At 41.7% G+C, this 19,706-nt stretch overlaps 1 protein-coding gene across 4 annotated transcripts in view; it reads left to right on the top strand.

Annotated features, from left to right (window-relative positions):
* LOC112216522 (MAGUK p55 subfamily member 7-like) overlaps positions 1-19,706 on the top strand; it is a 291,219-nt gene that overhangs the window by 38,899 nt on the left and 232,614 nt on the right. The window contains exon 2 of one of the 4 annotated variants that reach the window (XM_042299105.1): positions 16,807-16,881. The exons of the other annotated variants lie outside the window; for them this stretch is intronic. The gene's annotated coding sequence lies outside the window, so the exon portion shown is untranslated. The remainder of the gene's footprint in view (positions 1-16,806; positions 16,882-19,706) is intronic. 4 annotated transcript variants of the gene reach the window in all.

Genomic DNA, 19,706 nt, shown 5'->3' with positions numbered 1-19,706 from the left:
TTCGTGTAGGCTTACACCACCTTGCCAATTTTATAACTATGTAGATATCCATAGGACAAGGTAACTCTGATCAATATTGGCTAAATATAAGCGAAGATCAATTTTTTTTGTAGAGTGGATTTATGAAAATATTTTGACAAACGTTACTTTATCCTATTGAGATTTACACGGGTATCAAAACGCAGAGGCGGTTTAAGCCATCACGAAACACAGACCTTATTTGAAGTAGATCAAGACATTCTCTACGGAAGACATGAACGGTAAAATAACGATCTTCCTTTCAAGTTCAGCCGCAAGTTATTACAGGAATTATAACGCTTTTGTCACGCCCTGGTCTTAGTATTTTGTGTTTTCTTTCTTTATTTGGCCAGGCCAGGGTGTGACATGGGTTTATTTTGTGTTGTGTTTATGTATGGTTTTATTTTGTAGGTTTTGGGATTGTGGCTTAGTGGGGTGTTCTAGCAGAGTCTATGGTTGCCTGAGGCGGTTCTCAATCAGAGGCAGGTGATTCTCGTTGTCTCTGATTGGGAACCATATTTAGGCAGCCATATTCTTTGAGTGTTTCGTGGGTGATTGTTCCTGTCTCTGTGTTAGTTATCACCAAATAGGCTGTATAGGTTTTCACGTTCCGTTTGTTGTTTTTGTATTGTCGTGTTTATTCATTTATTAAACATGTATCGAATTAACCACGCTGCATTTTGGTCCGACTCTCCTTCGACGGAAGAAAACCGTAACAGCTTTGACTATTTCTCTCTAAACCATATACCTTTTGACTATTACGAGCCTGCTGCTGCTACCACCCCTCAGTCAGACTGCTCTATCAAATATCAAATCATAGACTTAACTATAATAAACACACAGAAATACGAGCCTTAGGTCAAATCCGGAAACTATCACCTCGAAAACAAAACGTTTATTCCGTTCCGTATTTTATCTAGTTACACAATTTCACTTGGTTAATATTGCCATCTAACCTGGATTACTTTTAGCTAAATATGCAGGTTTAAAAATATAGACTTGTGTATTGATTTTAAGAAAGGCATTGATGTTTATGGTTAATTACACATTGGAGCAATGACAGTCGTTGATTGATTGTTTTTTATAAGATAAGTTTAATGCTAGCTAGCAGCTTACCTTGGTTTACTGCATTCGCGTAACAGGCAGTCTCCTCGTGAGGCTGGTGTTTAGAGCGTTGGACTAGTTAACTGTAAGGTTGCAAGATTGGATCCCCCGGGCTGACAAGCTAAAAATCTGTCGTTCTGCTTGTTCCTAGGCCGTCATTGAAAATAAGAATGTGTTCTTAACTGACTTGCCTAGTTAAATAAAGGTGTAAAAAAACATCAACAAAAACCCCAAAAACCTGGCAAAATCAGCGCCCAAAAATACCGATTTCCGATTGTTATGAAAACTTGAAATCGGCCCTAATTAATCGGCCATTCCGATTAATCGGTCGACCTCTATTCTGGATACAACACCATGAAAAGAATGCTATTCATATTCGTGATTATGCATTTCTGTGTAATACAGATCAGGGACCCATGATGTAATTCCGTAACCGTAAAACCGTTACCGGTTGTAAATCCACTTAATTTCCTGTCGTTCAATAACCAACATAGATGTATACAAACTCATGGTGCCATGTCATAGCTGACACTCCATTCTTTCCTCAGACATCTTTGAATCTTAATTCAGAGCAGATATTTAACAGCGGTTTTGGAAACAGTCGACACGTAACTATTATTCTGGTACTAAACGTTGCATCTGCACAGTTCTTCAAGTAAATGTGTTTGTGTGAAATGTTCTGTGTAAAAAGTAGTCCTCGTGCGTAGAGTTGTATGGTTTTGTTAACTTTGAAGTCAATGTTTTTTGTTTGACATGCAGTACCAGTCAAAAGTTTGGACACAACTACTCATTCCAGGGTTTTTCTTTATTTTTACTATTGTAGAATTTTGTACATTGTAGAATAATAGTTAATACATCAACGCTATGGAATGACACATGGAATCATGTCGTAACCAAAATAAGTTTAATACAAATGAAAATATATTTTATATTTGAGATTCTTCAAAGTAGCCACCCTTCTGCCTTGATGACAGCTTTGCACACTCTTGGCATTCTCTCAACCATCTTCATGAGGTAGTCACCTGGAATGAATTTCAATCTACAGGTGTGCATTGTTAGAAGTTAATTTGATGTTAATTTGATGAAACTTAATGCGTTTGAGCCAATCAGTTGTGTTGTGACAAGGTAGGGGTGGTATAAAGATCATAGCCCTATTTGGTAAAAGACCAAGTCCATATTATGGCAAGAACAGCTCGTAAAAGCAAAGAGAAACGACATTCCGTCATTATTTTAAGACATGAAGGTCAGTCAATGCGGAAAATTTCAGCAACGTTGAAGGTTTCTTCATGTGCAGTCACAAAAAACATCAAGGGCGATGATGAAACTGACTAATGAGGACCGCAACAGGAAAGGAAGACCCAGAGTTACCTATGCTGCAGAGGATACGTCCATTAGTTAAAAGCCTCAGAAAATGCAGCCCAAATAAATGCTTCACTGTAAGAGACACATCTCAACATCAACTGTTTTGAGGAGACTGTATGAATCAGGCCTTCATGGTCGAATTGCTGCAAAGAAACCACTACTAAAGGACACCAATACAAAGGCCTGATGTAGAAATTTGTAAAAAATTAAGAAAAACCCTTGAATGAGTAGGTGTCCAAACTTTTGGCTGGTACTGCTGGCCTACATTTTAATGTGGGAAATCGGAGTCATAGCCTAATAACGTTACCGTGGAATTGCTCCAAAGCAACAAGAAAATTATGCTCTGCCTGCAGGTCATTTTATTGAAAATTCCACAGAAGCCTACGTACCTGTTATCACACACAGTTAATGTGATGCAATGTGGCTTCTTGTCTGATCTTGCATAGACGCTTGGAATTTCAACTACCACCACATTATCCTCAGCTTTTTCTTTCTCAATTGAGTTGTACCATGTTATTTAAGCAAGCCATGACACCCATCTCAGATTGTTCTGAAATCGTTTATTAGAATTGTCATTCCTGAAATGTTACCTTGTTGAAAATTTGTTTAATCTCAGAGAAATTAAGCTAATTGATTGCACCCAAATTGGCCATTTTAATCAATAGGATTCAGATCATTTTCCATGAATATTGTACCTAACATCCAATTTGGAGTAAACTTCTTCCTACCAGTTAGTAAGTCATGAAGAATCCCCCCAAATTGTCTTAAGCCACCCATGGACCCCCGCACCCCATGCCAATCCAACCCCAACAAGCTGTATACAGGATCAGTAGTATGAAGCTGCAGCTTGGAATATTGCTTCTCCATACTATGTTATGTATTCCCTGTGAATCTGAAATTATTCATTGTAATCACTTGCATTATTTACCATAAAGTAGTATGGAAGTACCATGTTTTGACCACTAATTTCACTGTTTCTGCTATACCGCCAGTCTTTTATCCATTTTGCTGGTCACTTGTGTATATTACATAGATCACAGCATTTCCTTTGCAACTTTTTTAAATATTTTTTTTAATTTCACCTTTATTTAACCAGGTAGGCTAGTTGAGAACAAGTTCTCATTTGCAACTGCGACCTGGCCAAGATAAAGCATAGCAGTGTGAGCAGACAACACAGAGTTACACATGGAATAAACAATTAACAAGTCAATAACACAGTAGAAAACAAAGGGGGAGTCTATATACATTGTGTGCAAAAGGCATGAGGAGGTAGGCGAATAATTACAATTTTGCAGATTAACACTGGAGTGATAAATGATCAGATGGTCATGTACAGGTAGAGATATTGGTGTGCAAAAGAGCAGAAAAGTAAATAAATAAAAACAGTATGGGGATAAGGTAGGTAAAAATGGGTGGGCTATTTACCGATAGACTATGTACAGCTGCAGCGATCGGTTAGCTGCTCAGATAGCAGATGTTTGAAGTTGGTGAGGGAGATAAAAGTCTCCAACTTCAGCGATTTTTGCAATTCGTTCCAGTCACAGGCAGCAGAGTACTGGAACGAAAGGCGGCCAAATGAGGTGTTGGCTTTAGGGATGATCAGTGAGATACACCTGCTGGAGCGCGTGCTACGGATGGGTGTTGCCATCGTGACCAGTGAACTGAGATAAGGCGGAGCTTTACCTAGCATGGACTTGTAGATGACCTGGAGCCAGTGGGTCTGGCGACGAATATGTAACGAGGTTGGCCAACTTTGAGTAGATAACCAATAGATTTTGCTCCTGATGAAAATAAATTGTGTGGTCATCCTCACAATTCAAGCCAGTCCTCTATGAAAGCAATTCAGTTTGTCTTTTTTTTACGCTTAATCTCTGACCGGTTTAACCTTCTCCCACCTCCCTCAGCCCTCTAGGGTTTCATCTGCTGAGTCAGAACCAGGGATTCTCACTACTATCACTGTGCTTAGCTCCGTTTAGCTGTGCTCTGCCCCTCAGTGCAACCCGACGCTAAATCTCAGGCTCTAAAAACAGCCGACGGCCTCATTGCACAAAGTGTTAATGTCGCATCTCTTTCTCTCCAGCCCTTCAGCAAGAGCAGGACCAGAGCCTATAATTGGAGGGTGCTAACTGGGTCCTTATTACGTATAGGGAAGCATTATTACGGCAGGGCGCTTTTAGAGGGCTTATTGTCCCCTTTAGCAAAGTTAGAAATCGAATGAAAAAGCACTGGAAAGCCAAGGGAAAGTTTTTAGTATTGTTATGAGAAACACCAGAAGAAATACCCCTGGCCTTACAGCTTGACCTTGAGGCTAGGCTGGGGGGAGGTAACACACTGAGACCTTTGAGCAGAGACTTATTTGTCCTGGTCAAAAGTAGTGCACTATAGAGGGAATTTGGTGCCATTTGGGACAGAGATGCGGAGTCGTTGGGTGGAAAGGGGCTGGTTCAGTGGCTGGCTAGGGAGTAGGTAGACCAGACTTGATTGATGTGGAAGACCACACACAGACATATATATATATATATATATATATACATATATACATATATATATATATATATATATATATATATATATATATATATATATATATATATATATATATATATATATATATATATATATACACACACACACACACACACACACACACACACACACACACACAAGCAGGTTTAACCAGGCTACCTAGAAGCCCACTGCAGCCAAACAGGTTGGCCAACTGATTAGGATTGTCTACTCCTAATCATCTGCTTTTTGGTATATTTGTGCATGATCTTCATTGGGGTTAATGAATCTTTGGGAGTGTACTGTAGTACTGGTCTACTTGTTTGTTAGTTTGCTGGTATGTTTGCTGTTCCTGGCAGTAGGCTAATATTGAACTTGGAGGTGGGGGATTAGGCTACTTGGGAGTGGTTCAGGCTTTTGCATATCAGATTCTGGGCCTCCTTTTGAGTGTGTTATTAAAGTTCAGGGAAAAGTCAATGTGTGCATGCTAGCCTATCGTTTACGGTGTGCTAGGAAACGGACACATTCGGTGAGAAATTACAATCCTTGACTCCTTGCTCTTTGCAGTCAGGCATTGATAAAAATGGAAACTGTGACAGTAATAAAGTAATATTGGACAGCAAAGGGAATTATTCAGATCATAGGCCAAGGACAGAATGGCTACATCCAAATAGCTCCCCATTTTCCATATAGTGCACTACCTTTGACCAGGACCCAAAGAGTTCTGGTCAAAAGTAGTGCACTGTATAGGGAATAGGGTGCCATTTGGGATGCAAACAGAAACGCACATTCCCATGGTCATCCATGATGTTAAACAGTTTTTCACCCTTCCTTACCTTTTCCCCCCCTATTAATTTAATCTCAAACAATTCTCCTTGAACAGTTTTATGTCCTCCATTGGGGTTTACCATAGTTTCTGAGAAACTGGGTTCTCCCTTTTGGGGCTGTGCGTCAGAGTATTGAGAATGCTCAATGGCTTGGAAACTTCCTGGTAGCATAAATAACAGTTTGTGGCTTTCGAGGCGTCCTCTGGCTAATTTAGATCCAGGCTATAGCAGTGACTGACCGGGGGCTTTGGTCCCATTTGAATTCCAGTATATGAATTGTTCATGTAATCCACGGGTGTTATGGTACTTTATGTTGCTATGGTCCTCGATGAAAGAGAAGATTTAAACTCTGGCTGGAAAAGAGGGGGGGCTATGCCCTCAGACTCATATTCATATCGGTTGAATGTATTCAGTTGTGCAACTGACTAGGAACACTACATGACCAAAAGTATGTGGACGTCTAACATCTCATTCCAAAATTACGGGCATTAATATGGAGTTGGTCCCCCCTTTGCTGCTATAACAGCCTCCACTCTTGTGGGATGGCTTTCCACTAGATGTTGGAACATTGCTGCGGGGACTTGCTTCCATTCAGCCACACAAGCATTAGAGAGGCACTGATGATGGGCGATTAGGCCTGGCTCGCAGTTGGCATTCCAATTCATCCCAAAGGTGATGGGGTTGAGGTCAGGGTCTGTGCAGGCCAGTCAAGTTCTTCCAAACCGATCTCGACAAACCATTTCTGTTTAGACCTCGCTTTGTGCACGGGAAGTTGTCATGCTGAAACAGGAAAGGGCCTTCCCCAAACTGTTGCCACAGAGTTGGAAGCACAGAATCATCTAGAAAGTCATTCTATGCTGTAGCGGTAAGATTTCCCTTCTCGCGGCGGTCCCGTTCTGTCAGCTTGTGTGGCCTACCACTTTGCGCATTGTTACTCCTAGACGTTTCCACTTCACAATAACAACACTTACAGATGACTGGGCAGCTCTAGCAGGGCAGAAAGTTGACAAACTGACATGTGGGAAAAGTGGCATCCTATGACGGTGCCACGTTGAAAGTCACCGAGCTCTTCTGTAAGGCCATTCTACTGCCAATGTTTGTCTATGGAGATTGCATGGCTGTGTGCTCAATTTTATACACCTGTTAGCAATGGGTGTGGCTGAAGTGGCCTAATCCACTAATTTGAAGAGGGAGTCAACATACTTTTGTATATATAGTGTATTCCTTTTCCATATGTTGGCTTGGTAAATAACCAGGGTGTGGCATGCATGGGTGACAGTTTGTTGCTATGGTTGTTATGGTCATTGAGAAAAGGGAAGTCGTAGTTATTTTAAGTTTCTCTGGAGTTGGAGGAAGGTCTCAGTCTCTCTTCTTCTCTGGATCAGTTGGTGTTATGTTGTTGTTACGGCTCTTCAGAAAGGGAAATTGTAGATCAAGCTTCCCAATAAAGAGATCTCAAACTGTCCTATGGGTGCATGATTCATCATGTGTTCTGTATTAAACCTTTGTGTGCGGTTGGGCTCAAGGTAGGGATTCCTTTTTCCATTTAAAGGTAATCAATTATCTGAACACTGTCAAGGTGTGGGATGGTTCTGTCTTATCCTCATTGAAACCCATTAAAGGTCATCCATCCATGGTAAAGAACTGGGCCTACTGCCTAGCTTTCCTCCAAATAGCTTTCTGACTTGGCTGGCTTACGTCATATGATCCGGGTGAAGTCTGCTGGAAATTTCCTGAGTTTCCATCTGAGCCACCTGTTAGAAAAACATTGAGGGAACAACAAAGAGAGAGTGATTGACTGAAGAAGTGCCATAACATTTTGACAGTTGTATTTCTCTGAGTAGACTTTGACTGGAAGAGAGACTCCAGTAACTGCCACAATGTTTGTATGGGCCACTTTCACCCAGCTTATCAAACAACTAGGCCTATCTATCTGTTTGTCATTGCTAAGAAGCTTAACGGCTGGATTAGTTGAAGCTACAAGTAGCCTGGTATTTGGTGGAACAATAAGAGACCCAAGAGGGGGCGGCCTTGTAATCCTGTCTACTTTAAAACCAAAATAAAGCTACTGATTGTTCTTTGAGAATGGTCCTAAAAGATGCAACATGCGTGGTCACAGACAGGTAATAGTTGTCTCTCTTTGTCTGAGCTGTTTGAACACCTGCATGGCTGGCAGGTATACTTCTGGCTGCCCTGGCTGGCAGGTATACTTCTGGCTGCCCTGGCTGGCAGGTATACTTCTGGCTCTCCTCGCTGGCAGGTATACTTTTGGCTGCCCTGGCTGGCAGGTATACTTTTGGCTGCCCTGGCTGGCAGGTATACTTTTGGCTGCCCTGGCTGGCAGGTATACTTTTGGCTGCCCTGGCTGGCAGGTATACTTTTGGCTGCCCTGGCTGGCAGGTATACTTTTGGCTGCCCTGGCTGGCAGGTATACTTTTGGCTGCCCTGGCTGGCAGGTATACTTTGGCTGCCCTGCTGGCAGGTATACTTTGGCTGCCCTCACTGGCAGGTATACTTCTGGCTGCCCTCGCTGGCAGGTATACTTCTGGCTGCCCTCGCTGGCAGGTATACTTCTGGCTGCCCTCGCTGGCAGGTATACTTCTGGCTGGCAGGTTTACTACTGGCTGCCCTGGCTGGCAGGTTTACTAATGGCTGCCCTGGCTGGCAGGTATACTTCTGGCTGCCCTGGCTGGCAGGTATACTTCTGGCTCTCCTCGCTGGCAGGTATACTTTTGGCTGCCCTGGCTGGCAGGTATACTTTTGGCTGCCCTGGCTGGCAGGTATACTTCTGGCTGCCCTCGCTGGCAGGTATACTTCTGGCTGCCCTCGCTGGCAGGTATACTTCTGGCTGGCAGGTTTACTACTGGCTGCCCTGGCTGGCAGGTTTACTAATGGCTGCCCTGGCTGGCAGGTTTACTAATGGCTGCCCTGGCTGGCAGGTATACTTCTGGCTGCCCTGGCTGGCAGGTATACTTCTGGCTCTCCTCGCTGGCAGGTATACTTTTGGCTGCCCTGGCTGGCAGGTATACTTTTGGCTGCCCTGGCTGGCAGGTATACTTTTGGCTGCCCTGGCTGGCAGGTATACTTTTGGCTGCCCTGGCTGGCAGGTATACTTTTGGCTGCCCTGGCTGGCAGGTATACTTTTGGCTGCCCTGGCTGGCAGGTATACTTTTGGCTGCCCTGGCTGGCAGGTATACTTTTGGCTGCCCTGGCTGGCAGGTATACTTCTGGCTGCCCTGGCTGGCAGGTATACTTCTGGCTGCCCTGGCTGGCAGGTATACTTCTGGCTGCCCTGGCTGGCAGGTATACTTCTGGCTGGCAGGTATACTACTGGCTGTCCTGGCTGGCAGGTTTACTACTGGCTGCCCTGGAGGGGAAAGATGACTTGGGCCTACACACAGGAGCTGACAAAAATAAGAGCCAATAAAGAGAGAAAGAAAGTAATGTCACTCTGCTCTTTGTTTGCTCACTGTTTGATGTGAGCAATAAGTGGTGATCTTACCAAAACTAACATGGTCTTGGTCAAATGAGTGAACTGTCTTGATCCCTTCCTCACCAGCTGCTACACTAGTGGCTCCACCACAGACGTGTATCTTCTTCGGGTGGTCATGTGTGCCTTTGTGTGCAACCAGACCTGGTGGGCCAAGCTGATCCTTACCCTCTCCATCCCCTTTTGGGCCGTTGTTACTGATGGGTTCCGAGGGGGGTAACTGTCTTGGCTCAGTTACCCCCCTCGGTGGGGCTCCCCTTCCCCAGAGGAAGTGTCTGTTCTTGGGTTAGCTTACAGGGTGGAGAGGGTGGGGCAGACTGGGCCTAGGAGTCACCCAATGTTTATGCACCTTTTATCACATGCCAGTGGACACATGATCATCTTTCCCTTGCTCGCTCGCACGCTCATTCTCTCTCCCTTGCTCGCGTGCTCATTCTCTCTCCCTTGCTCGCGCGCTCATTCTCTCTCCCTTGCTCGCACGCTCATTCTCTCTCCCTTGCTCGCCCGCGCGCTCATTCTCTCTCCCTTGCTCGCCCGCGCGCTCATTCTCTCTCCCTTGCTCGCCCGCGCGCTCATTCTCTCTCCCTTGCTCGCTCGCGCGCTCATTCTCTCTCCCTTGCTCGTGCACTGTCTCTCGTGTGCTCATTCTCTCTCCCTTGCTCGCTCGCGCGCTCATTCTCTCTCCCTTGTTCGCACGCTCATTCTCTCTCCCTTGCTCGCGCGCTCATTCTCTCTCCCTTGCTCGCGCGCTCATTCTCTCTCCCTTGCTCGTGCACTCTCTCTCGCGTGCTCATTCTCTTTCCCTTGCTCGCTCGCGTGCTCATTCTCTCTCCCTTGCTCGCGCGCTCATTCTCTCTCCCTTGCTCGCGCGCTCATTCTCTCTCCCTTGCTCGCGCGCTCATTCTCTCTCCCTTGCTCGCGCGCTCATTCTCTCTCCCTTGCTCGCCCGCGCGCTCATTCTCTCTCCCTTGCTCGCTCACGCGCTCATTCTCTCTCCCTTGCTCGCTCGCGCGCTCATTCTCTCTCCCTTGCTCGTGCACTCTCTCTCGTGTGCTCATTCTCTCTCCCTTGCTCGCTCGCACGCTCATTCTCTCTCCCTTGCTCGCGCGCTCATTCTCTCTCCCTTGCTCGCGCGCTCATTCTCTCTCCCTTGCTCGCGCGCTCATTCTCTCTCCCTTGCTCGCTCGCGCGCTCATTCTCTCTCCCTTGCTCGCTCGCGCGCTCATTCTCTCTCCCTTGCTCGCTCGCGCGCTCATTCTCTCTCCTTTGCTCGCTCGCGCGCTCATTATCTCTCCTTTGCTCGCTCGCGCGCTCATTCTCTCTCCCTTGCTCGCTCGCGCGCTCATTCTCTCTCCCTCGCTCGCGCGCTCACTCTCTCTTTGGGGTTTCTCACCTTTATATTGTGCATTTGGTAAAATTACACTATTGAATATTTTTTGAGAATCTTCTTTTTATACAGTAAAATGCTTTGTGGGCTTTTTCTTTTGGTGCATTTACTGTCTGACCAAATCCACTAGAGGCACACATTTTTTGTTGTCCCAGGTAGTTGTACCATTGGGCGTGTTAAACTATGGTATTTCCTCATTTGATGGAGTGTCTGCTGCTCTGATTCCTGGCCTTTTTCTGGAAAAGTATGACTTTGGTTTTCTGAAAGTTGATGCTGTATTCCCAAAGAATGTTAAGTTGTTCATTTAGAATAATAATTGCTTGACAAAAATGTAATCGAATGCAATGGCAATTCTGGTTAAAGGTAACAATCCTTTGCACAAACATTATTATGCATATTAATTGTTATTGATGATAATTAAGATACACATATATATATATATATTAAGCAGATTGAGGTGAGAGCATTGGAAATGGAAATGTATTTCTAAAGGAATTTTACATCAGCCAATATTTTAGTGCTTGATCTGCTTCTGTTCTGTGGGTGGCACTGTGCTCTTTTCAAAGGATGGGTCCCGGCCTCCATGGGGCCATGGGATCCGGGAGGACGGGGGTGATCTGCCTGTCATTGGGATGACAACCCTACTTGGGATTGTGAGGGGCTTTAGCGGGTGGAATAGTGGAGAACATTTCTAGGGTTACTTGGCAGCAATGCAAATATCATGGTAGAGCTATATGGACACTCAGTCACTATGGTACTTTTTAACGGTACATTTACAAACATCATGTGTATCATCATGGTGAAATAAGTATAGCCAGTTATAAGTGTAATGGCTGAGCAGATAATAACAAAAGAATAGCTATTTACCTGGCTCAAAGAGAAAGAATATAATATCTATTGTTTACAGGAAACTCATTCAACAATTTTAGATGAAGTTGTGTGGAAAATGGACTGGGGGGTGGAATACACTTCTCCCAGGGGTGATGATATTAATTTAACAGTAGTTTTTATTCGAATGTGCAAATTGTCCAAACAGATCCGCAAGATAGATGGATGATTTTAAATATGTTATTGGACCAGAAACAGATATGGCTCAGTAACCTTTACGGACCAAATAATGATGATCCACGCTTCTTTGAAAATCTATATAATAAATGTATCAACCCTGCAAGCAATACAAAACACTATTATTATGGTGGGAGATTATAATACTGTTTTAAATGCCTCAATGGACTGTAAAGGAAATCACACTACAAACTATCACCCTCATGCTCTTAAGGAAGTAATGAATGTCATGGATATGTTGGAACTAGAGGATATGGAGGCTTAAAGATCCTGACCTAGTGAGATACACATGGCAGAGGCTCAATCAAGCTCTTTGTCTTGACTTTTTTTTTCTTATGTCATTCTCGTTGGCACCAAAAGTTGAAAAAGTGTTGATAGGGGATAGAATGTGGTCGGACCATCAGATAATTGGCATATACATTACTCTTACTGCATTTCTACGTGTGCGAGGATATTGGACATTTAATCTGGATAGGACAGAGGAATTAAAAAAAAAATTCCGACATAACATAGGTACAGCAAATTCGTTTATGTATGGGACGCTTTTAAATGTGCCTTTTTTAGTGGCCATGTAATTCGGTACTCATCTCTAAACAAAATCAGGGCAAAGGAATCCATACAAACAAAGGAAATAGAAGCTACCAAAAGTAATTTAGTCACCCATGATTCACTTTGCTTCCCTCTAACCGAAGCTAATTGTATGGCTTTTTTCTATTTATAATGTAAAAATAACTTCTATACATAAAGACTCATGTGAAGTTGAAATTTCAGAGGAGGTACTTCTTGATGCAATTAAAGCCTTTAATTCTGGGAAAACCAGTTGAGGTATATAATTTTTTTTTAATGTACAGTTGAAGTTGGAAGTTTACATACACCTTAGCCAAGTACATTTAAACTCAGTTTTTCACAATTCCTGACATTTAATCCTCGTAAAAATTCCCTGTCTTAGGTCAGTTAGGATCACCACTTTTATTTTAAGAATGTGAAATGTCAGAATAATAGTAGAGAGAATGATTTATTTCATATTTTATTTCTTTCATCACATTCCCAGTGGGTCAAAAGTTTATATACACTCAATTAGTATTTTGTAGCATTGCCTTTAAATTGTTTAACTTGGGTCAAAGGTTTCAGGTAGCCTTCCACAAGCTTCCCACAATAAGTTGGGTGAATTTTGGCACATTCCTCCTGACAGAGCTGGTGTAACTGAGTCAGGTTTGTTGGCCTCCTTGCTCGCACATGCTTTTTCAGTTCTGCCCACACATTTTCTATAGGATTGAGGTCAGGGCTTTGTGATGGCCACTCCAATACCTTGACTTTGTTGTCCTTAAACCATTTTGCCACAACTTTGGAAGTATGTTTGAGGTCACTGTCCATTTGGAAGACCCATTTGTGATCAAGCTTTAACTTCCTGACTGATGTCTTGAGATGTTGCTTCAGTATATCCACATAATTCTCCTCCCTCCTGATGCCATCTATTTTGTGAAGTGCTCCAGTCCCTCCTGCAGCAAAGCACCCCCACAACATGATGCTGCCACCCCCGTGCTTCACGGTTGGCATGGTGTTCTTCGGCTTGCAAGCCTCCCTCTTTTTCCTCCAAACATAACGATGGTCATTATGGCCAAACAGTTTTATTTTTGTTTCATCAGACCAGAGGACATTTCTCCAAAAAGTACGATCTTTGTCCCCATGTGCAGTTGCAATCCATAGTCTGGCTTTTTTATGGCGGTTTTTGAGCAGTGGCTTCTTTGCTGAGCGTCCTTTCAGGTTATGCCGATATAGGATTTGTTTTACTGTGGATATAGATACTTTTGTACCTGATTCCTCCAGCATCTTCACAAGGTCCTTTGCTGTTGTTCTGGGACTGATTTGCCCTTTTCAAACCAAAGTATGTTCATCTCTAGGAGACAGAACGCGTCTCCTTCCTGAGCGGTATGACGGCTGCGTGGTCCCATGGTGTTTATACTTGTGTACTATTGTTTGTACAGATGAACATGGTACCTTCAGGCGTTTGGAAATTGACTTGTTGAGACTTGTTGAGGCCTACAATTTTTTTTCTGAGGTCTTGGCTGATTTCTTTTGATTTTCCCATGATGTCAAGCAAAGAGGCACTGAGTTTGAAGGTAGGCCTTGAAATACATCCACAGGTACACCTCCAATTGACTCAAGTGATGTCAATTAGCCTATCAGAAGCTTCTAAAGCCATGACATCATTTTCAGAAATTAAAGGCCATGTCAATTTAGTGTATGTAAACTTCTGACCCACTGGAATTGTGATACAGTGAAGTATAAGTGAAACAATCTGTCTGTAAACAATTGTTGGAAAAATGACTTGTGTCATGCACAAAGTAGATGTCCTAACCGACTTGTCAAAACTATAGTTTGTTAACAAGAAATTTGTGGAGTGGTTGAAATACGATTTGAATTGACTCCAACCTAATTGTATGTAAACTTCCGACTTCAACTGTACTCAGAGGACTGTTATTAGCGTGTTTTAACCACTCCTATGTAAATGGTAGATTATCATACACTCAACAAGAAGGTCTGAGTTCATTATTACTGAACCAGTGGGAAATCTAAAGATCCAGTTCATTAAAAAAAATTGGAGGCCCCTCCACTTCAGTGAAGTGATGCAAAAATTCTAGCAAAATATAAAAGCTCGTAAAATTAAAAAGTTATTGTCGGACATTATTCATTCTAATCAGACAGGTTTTTTTTTACATGGACGATACATTGGAGATCATAATATAACTCAAGTACTGGAAACAGTAGAACACTATGAAAAATCTGGGAAACCAGGCCTGCTATTCATAGCTGACTTTGAAAAGGCTTTTGATAAAGTATTACTGGAGTTTGTATAAATGCCTGCAACATTTACATTTTGGAGAATCTCTCATAAATTGGGTTAAAATCATGTATAGTAACCCTAGGTGTAAAATGGTAAGTAATGGCTTCTTCTCAAAGTTATAAACTGTCAAGAGGAGTAAAATATGGTTTTCCGCTATCGGCATATCTATTTGTTATGGCCATCGAAATATTAGCTATTAAAATCAGATCCAACAATAGTATCAAGGGCCTAGAAATCCAGGACTTTAAAACAAAGGTGTCATTGTACACTGATTCATTTCTTTTAAATCCACAAGTTGGATCCACAGCCTCATAGAGGATCTTTAATACTAGTTCTATCCTCTGGATTACAACCAAATGATGATAAGTGTACTATATAATGTATTGGATCACAAAAAAATACAGCTTTTACATTACCGTGTAGTTTACCAATAAAATGTTCTGACTGTGAAGTGGACATACTCGGTATTTATATCCCAAAAGAAAGAAATGATCTCATTACAATAATTGTTTACAGAAAGTGATAAAAAAATAGATAAGATCTTGCTACTGTGGAAAGGAAGATACCTGTCTATTTGTGGAAAAATCACCCTGATTAAGTCTTTAGTCATAATCCCAGTTTACCTCTTAGCTTATTGCCTTGCCTACACCTAGCAACTTGCTTTTTAACAATTATATGAGCAAAAAATATTCTATTTGATTTGGAACAGAAAGCCAGCAAATTAGTAAGAATGTCTCACCCTATGTTCGAGAAAGGCCTTTTCCCCTTTATTCAGATTACACCTCTCAATTTCAGTCATTTGAAAAGGAAATCATCTCCCAAATATCGCCATTTTTAAAACAAGCCATATAAAGTTGGTTTCAATTTTAATTTAATCCAACTGAAAAGACAAGAAATAATACAACAAATATTGTGTTTAAACTCAAATATAACAATTGATTAAAAAAAGTATTATCTTTGTAAATGATCTCATAAATATGACTGGTGGAGTTGTCACACATGCAGCAAACAAAAACATGGAAATGTCTGCTCTACCCAACATTACAACCAACTAATTGCAGCATGACCACACAAATGGAGGAGGAAAGTGGAAGGGGGAAAAAGTAAGGAACTTGTCTGTCGGCCCTGTATTAAAGACCATAAATGGTTAAAGAAAATTGTGATAAATAAAAAAGTATTCCAGTTTCATTTAAGGACCAAAAAATGGACAGCCGTGGCATATAGATGGCCAAGTAGTTGGGAAGAGATTTTTGATGTACCGATTCCATGGTACATGGTTTTTGAACTGATACGCAAAACAAAGCCGGATTCAAAACCTAAAGTTTGTCAATTTAAATGATTATACTAAATTCTTGCGATCAATAGAATGTTATTTTGGGGGGGGATACAATCTTCCCAGCTCTGTAGATTTTGCTGCGAAGAGGCAGAGTCATTAGATCATTTGTTTTGGTACTGCCATATGTAGCTGGTTTTTGGTCACAGGTCCAGGAATGGCTGAAGAATTGCAATATTTACCTGGAGCTAACCCTGCAGATAGCACTACTGGTTGATCTGGAAAGTCAAAGTCAATTGATCAATGACATAATTATTTTAGCAAAAACGTTTATTTTCAATTTACAATCTGTAGAAGCAATGAGATTAGAAAGGTTCAGAACTTTAGTGAAACATCACAGCACAGTTGAAAAATATAAGGCAAATAGAAATCCAATATGGATGGTGTTCAGAGATAGATGGGAGGGGTTGATAGAGCTGAAGGTTGGGACTAATAACAACAATATAACAACTAATGTAAACCATACTGTTTCCATAAAACGTACACCACTGTTCAAAAGTTTGGGGTCACTTTGAAATGTCCCTGTTTTTGAAAGAAAAGCACTTTTTTTTTTGTTCATTAAAATAACATCATTGATCAGAAATACAGTGTAGACATTGTTAATGTTGTAAATGACTATTGTAGCTGGAAACGGCAGATTATTAATGGAATATTTACATGGGTGTACAGAGGCCCCTGATCAGCAACCATCACTCCTGTGTTCCAATGGCACGTTGTGTTAGCTAAACCAAGTTTATCCAAGTATATACAAAAAATATATGTGTGATTGGATGCAGACAATTACATTGATGGAAGCTACAATCTATCTGCACTTTTAAAGCTGATCTACCCCCTAAGAAATTTTTGTTTTTGTTTTTTTGTTTCCTTTAGTGTAGACCTAGCTCTGTTGGTGACTGTAGGACAAGGTAATCTGCGTAGAGCAGGAGTCTGACCTCATCTTTTAGGGTGAGTCCAGGGGCTGCAGATCAGTCCAACAACACTGCTGGTTTGTTGATGTAGATGTTAAACAGGGTTGGACTTAAACTACACCCTTGTCTCACCCCTTGCCCTTCTGCAAAAAAAACGTGGGTATTTTATTGTTCAGTTTAAACTACATGTGTAAATATATTTTATGTTGTATACTTTACCCCCAACACCGCTTTGGAGGGTTTTGTAATACAATCAATAATCAATCCATTGTATAATCTCTCTCTGTCTCTCTATCCCTCTCTGTCTCTCTGTCCCTCTCTGTCTCTCTGTCCCTCTCTGTCTCTCTGTCCCTCTCTCTCTGTCCCTCTCCCTTCTCTCTCTAAAGTTAAGTTTGCTTTATTGGCATGAAATACAATTTGTAGATATTGCCAAAGCAGTATAATGGTACATAATTTCAGTGAACACAGTACAATTACAATGAGGTTAATGAAATAATAATAGGACATGTGATCATGCACACAGTACAACACTGCTGCTGTTGTATTGTGTAATCTTTGGTAAATTTTAAAATATAAAGAACAAAAATATAAACACAACATGCAGGTATTTCAAAGGTTTTACTGAGCGACTGTTCATATGAGGAAATCGGTTAACTGAAATGAATTCATTAGGCCCTCTTCTGTGGATTTCACATGACTAGGCAGGGGTGAAGCCATGGGTGGACCTTGGAGGGCATAGGCCCACCCACTGACCCACTGGGGAGCCAGGCCCAGCTAATCAGAATTAGTTTTTCCCCACAGACAGAAATACTCCTCAGCCCCCCCCCCCATTCTCTATAATGATGTTGGAGGCAACTTATGGTAGAGAAATTAACATAACATTTTCTGGCAACAGCTCTGGTGGGCATTCCTGCAGTCAGCATGCCAATTTCACGCTCCCTCAACACTTGAGACATCTGTGGAATTGTGTTGTGTGACAAAACGGCACATTTAAAGTCGCCTTGTATTGTCCCCAGTCACAAGGTGCACCTGTGTAATGATCATGCTATTTAATCAGCTTTTTGATTGGCAATTGAGAAATGCTTATTAACAGGGATGTAAACAAATTTGTGCCAATCATTTAAGAACAATAAGCTTTTTGTGCGTATGGAGAACTTGAGGGATTTTTTTTATTTCTCCTGATGAAACCTACACTTTAGATGTTGTTTATTTTTTGTTCAGTGTAAAAATATGATAATGTAGCAGTATGCTCTGAAAGCTGTCCTTCAAACAGCCTTTTCAATTATGCATATACTTATGGTCTAACCCTCCCACCTCCCTCCCACAGAGACTGATTTTACTGACTGCAGCTCCCTTGACTTGACCTAGCAAACACTGGCTGACTAGTTGATTGACTTGTCTGACTGAGGACATTGTTCTGCACAGATTCCGCTTGTGCTTCTCTGTTGCTCATGATGAAAAACAAGATTTCAGTCTTGGGGGACAGTTACTGATGTTTGTCTCCCATAAGACACCATAGGTGCAAAGCCAGTATCACTTCCTCAAAATAGTCAGAATGAATAAAACATTTTACATCTAGCTAAGGTGCAGTGTTTTTCAAGTAAAAAAATGTGCAATGTGTTGTCTTATGTAAACAAAGTCAGATTCGCTGCGGTAAGATTGGATGGAGCACAATCACTGCAGCTGTGAGTCCTGTGTTAGTGAGCATTGTCAAAATCCAAACCCGACCCTCTATTAGCCCAAGTCATGACAAACTCAATTACAAAACTCAGTTTTGGTCAAGATTGACTTTATTACCAAAATTGTAGTAAAATTTGACACTACAATAAATGTTTCTGACTAATATTGATACCACATAGAAAACGTTCTATCAGAGAAGTTGTTTATTGCCATCAGTTGTGCTTTAAAGTTAACCCATCCTTCTCTACTCAGTTTGGGGCATTGTTTAGGTAAGCCACAACTACTGGTAGCTTCAGGTAAACTCACACTACGGAGACGGAAGGTACTGAGAGTGGCGCTGTGTTGCAGTTTGGCTGACCCCTATTTAGTCGATTGTTTGGTTGATCAAGATTTTTTGTTGTTGTTGAGAAGTGGCAAATATATATATTTTTTAAATTGAGGATACTCCTATGGTAGGTACACCTACAGCTCATCCCTTGGCAGTAGTACTGTGATTACTTTATCACTGACCTCAACCCAGAGTCTCTCAGAGCGTCCACAGTCAGCCCACTGATAGCCCTATCAGATCACAGCAAAATCACAGTCTACTTGAACAGAGCAATACTCAATCGTGAGGTATCAAAGCCAAAGGAACTGAGTAATATAAAAAAATGCAATGGATAGAAGGAAAGTAGTGTAGAATCCTACCAAAAGACAATTGGGCAACCACATATTCAATCCCTTTTAGACAATTTCCTGGACAAAACGTTCCACTGTAATAGTGAAGGTGTAAACTTGGCAGTAGAAAACCTAAACACTATATTTGGCCTCCCTGTCAAATCTGAACATTTCAAGCCGACAACCTAAGAAAATGAACAACAGTGACAAACTGTTTTATGAGGAATGCAAAAACCTAAGAAATAAATTGAGAACCTTATCCAACCAAAAACCTAGACCCAGAAAAACTGAGCCTTCGCATTCACTAAAATCACTCAAACAATACAGAAATGCACGACAGAAAAAGAAGGAACAGCATGTCAGATATCTGCTTAATGTAATTGAAGAATCCATAGAATCTACAAAGAACAAACAGCAAAAATATCTACATGGTCAATTACCAATCAAAGAATCAGCTGTTAAAGACTACCAGAACCCACTGGATTCTCCAATTACATTGAATTGACTAAATGACAACTTACAAAC

The sequence above is a fragment of the Oncorhynchus tshawytscha genome, linkage group LG16, assembly GCF_018296145.1.
Source record: "Oncorhynchus tshawytscha isolate Ot180627B linkage group LG16, Otsh_v2.0, whole genome shotgun sequence".
NCBI classification, from domain to species: Eukaryota; Metazoa; Chordata; class Actinopteri; order Salmoniformes; family Salmonidae; genus Oncorhynchus; species Oncorhynchus tshawytscha.
The sequence above is the reverse complement of the archived record's forward strand: the minus strand, read 5'-3'. Positions and strand labels throughout refer to the sequence as shown.